This window comes from Marmota marmota, unplaced genomic scaffold (assembly GCF_001458135.2).
Source record: "Marmota marmota marmota unplaced genomic scaffold, marMar, whole genome shotgun sequence".
NCBI classification, from domain to species: Eukaryota; Metazoa; Chordata; class Mammalia; order Rodentia; family Sciuridae; genus Marmota; species Marmota marmota.
In genome coordinates, this window is record NW_026000185.1 from 8,024,597 (window position 1) to 8,027,959 (window position 3,363).

General features: G+C 56.3%; 1 pseudogene; it reads left to right on the forward strand.

The window, feature by feature from the left end:
* Positions 1–1,352: 1,352 nt before the first annotated feature.
* On the forward strand, positions 1,353–2,434 carry LOC107146511 (annotated as a pseudogene).
* Positions 2,435–3,363: the final 929 nt, after the last annotated feature.

Below are 3,363 nucleotides of genomic sequence, written 5' to 3' on the forward strand. Positions count from 1 at the left end.
CACCCTTCTCTCGGCTGCCTCCTGTCCAGACAGCCAGGGTCTCTTCTGGCTGCCCAGACTCCATCCAGTCTCTGTGGATCCAGTCTAGGCCCAGGCCTTCTGCCCACGTCCCTCCAGCTCCACGCCCATCATGCTGCCATCAGGGTACCAGGTAGCTTCCAGCCACTTCTTAGTACAAGTCTGTCTCAGACCCTGGATGCCCAGATCTGTAGAACGGCCCCTTTGATGGGTCCTGCCCTCCTGTGGGTGCTTCCCAACTTCCGAGGGTGTGTGTGCTTATGCCAGGCACTCTTGGTAGGGATGGGCTGTTGCCTGTCCTTCTTGTCCTGCCCCCATTGTTTGCAGTCCTTTTCTATAGTGTGGGGTCACTTGCAAGGCAGGGACTGCCAAGGCAGGTGCAAGAGCAGACCATTTCCAGAAAGCCGAATGGACTGCTAAGACCCCTGGGGCAGACATTCTGGGCACTGGGTCACTGGGCTGCCTGATGCAGAGGCTGGGCAGAGCACCTGGGTGCTTCTCAGAAGCCAGCTGCTCAGCTTCAGGCAGGTGAGCTGCTATAGCGCCTTGCCTGGGCTCTGCCTCTGTGGCAATATCCGTGGTCCTGGGGCCCCTTCTGCACCCGCCTGAGGCCGGGGTGTGATGGAGGAAGCGGGTCACCAGCCTCCTGGTCCACCTGGTCTGCCATGTGCAGAGACACAATGGGGACTCCATGGAGGGTCACCCCAAGCCCCTGTCACCACACAGGCACGACTTGTGTCCCCTGCAGACTGTGGCCTACAGTGCTCTTCCTCCAGAAAGCCTCCTGGGCCTGCCTCCCCCAAGCCTCTTCTCCCTCGCTTCCCGTGTCCATGTGACACATGGTGTCCAGTTGCTGCAGGGCCAGCTCATAGCTGTCCAAACTGCTTTAAGTCCTCCTGTTTATCAAAACGTCTTGCTGGTCCCAGGAGAGGTGCAGGGATGTGCCACCCCCCACACCCCTGCACAGCTCCTTAAGTTGTCGTTCCTGCCAGGATAAGCAGGGGGGCCAGGCCAGGGTGGGGGACAGCCAGGTGGCTCAATCTCTCTCCCAGTCCCACCATGTTGCATGACCTTGGGCCCGTCCTGGCTATCTGGGCTTCCCAGGAAATGCCTGTCACAGGTGGAGGCTGTGAAGCTAAGTGGAGGTGACATGCTGGTCACCTGCTGGTACCTTCCAGGCTGGAGACAGCAGGCAGGGGCCTTTGGCCTGAGGCCAGCTGGCCAGACCCAGCAGGAAGGTCCCTCTCACCCAGGCCCACCCCAGTAATGGTATTTGGAGAGTCTCTGGGGACAGGCCATGGTCACTGCTGCTCCAGAAGAAGCTTTCTGCATCTACGTGCCGTGCAGGTACGGGAGGTCAAGGATGACTCAGTTCTCTTTCCCATCTTACACAACGGCAGTTGAGAAGGCTGACCTGGACACTAGGAGAAGAAACCTGCAGCCAAGAAGGCTGATGTCATTGGCAAGTTAAAAAGGGAGACCCCGAGCTGAGAAGCCCAAGAGGGGAAGCCCCACTGCAGCCGAGACCCTGTCCTGGCTGGAGGAGCTGGAGATACTCCCCATCTGCGAGGTGTTCCTGAAGGGCTGTGTACGAGAGGAAGCACTCAGCTGCTGCATCAAAGTCGAGAAGAAGGAGGAGAAGGTTCTTGTTGCTGTCACAGCACCAGTTGGTGGTGACAAGAACGGGAGGTGCCAGGGTGGTGAGGCTTTGCAAAATGCCTAGATGCTATCCCACTGCAGATGTGCCAGGAAAGCTGCTAAGCCATGGCAAAACACCCCCAGCCAGCGGGTGGGAAACTGCGAGCCAGCCTCACTCCAGGCCCATCCTGATCTTTCTCACCGGGCGCCACGGAGGCAAGAGAGGGGTCTTCCCAAAGCCGCCGAGCAGTGGCTTGCTACTTGGGTCGGCACCTCTTTCCTTTAAGCAAGTTCCTCTGCACAGAACACACCAGAAGTGTGCCATCGCCACTGCCACAAAGGCTGATGTCAGCAACATAAAAATCCCAAATACCTCACTGATGCTTACTTCAAGAAGAAGAAGTTGGGGCTGGGGATGTGGCTCAAGTGGTAACGTGCTCGCCTGGCAAGCGCGGGGCACTGGGTTCGATCCTCAGCACCACATACAAATAGAAAAAGATGTTGTGTCCACTGAAAACTGAAAAATAAATATTAAAAAATTCTCTCTCTCTCTCTTTAAAAAAAAAAAAAAGAAGTTGCAGAAACCCAGACACCAGGAAGGTGGAATCTTCAACAAAGAAAGAGAAGATATGAGATCACAGAGCAGCATAAGGTTGATCAGAAAGCTGTGGACTCACAAATTTTACCCCAAACCAAAGCTGTTCCTTATCTCCGGGGCTATATGCCATCCGTTTTTGCTCTCACAAATAAAATTTACCATCACAAATTGATGTTCTAAATTTCTTACATAGAATCTAATTAAATAACTGATACGTTAAAAAAAAAAAAAAAAAGAGGTGGTCAAGGATGGTCACAGCGTTTCCAGGGAGAACCTTGAGGTCTGAACTACTAGTCAGGCCAAGGTCATGTCCCTGGGTGAAACTGGGATGGAGCCCTGGGGTCTCCTGGGCCCCCTGGGGCCCAAGGCCATTATCACAGAGAACTGGTATCAAAGCCGCCCTTCTGTAGCCAGGGCCAGTGACTCTGCGGCTACCCTGGTGGGACAAGACTAGGACTCAACAGAACACTGCCTGGGCGGCATGGGGTGGGCTGAGGCCAGGGCAGCCCCCCACCTATCCACAATCCCAGAGGCCCCTGTACAGAGATGCATGTTTCAGAGCCAGGCCCCACAGCCATACAGCCCCTGGGCCACTACCTGCAGCTAGCCAGGTGACCACGGCCCTACCCTCTCCAACCCTGTGCTTGAGCAGGGCTCTAACAGGCCCCCTGTGGCCCCAGCTCAGGGGCTGCCTGGGGCTTGTGAGGTGAGACCCCACATGACAAGGGCACCTAGAGGGAAGGGACTCTGCAGAGAACTGGTTAGGGGCATCCTTTGGGGCTGCTCTGGGAGGAAGGAGCTCCTGGTCTCTGAGCAGCAAGCTCAGTCTGGATGGGGCCCAGGGCCTTTCTGACCCCACTGAGGCTCCAAATCCTCAAGGGGAGGGGTGCCAGGGCCCATGCCCCAGGGAACCATGGCAAGTTCCAAGACCCAATCCTCCCATCAAAAATGTAATTTGGAAACCAGCAAATCCAATAGGCCTGAGTGCCACAAGTGCCTGCTCAGCTCCAGCACCATACCCTGCATAGCTGTGCCCACCCAGCCAGCTGCCCACCCTGGCCTTGCTCCTGTACTTGACTGCTCAGGCTGTGTGGGGCATGAAGGCCTCA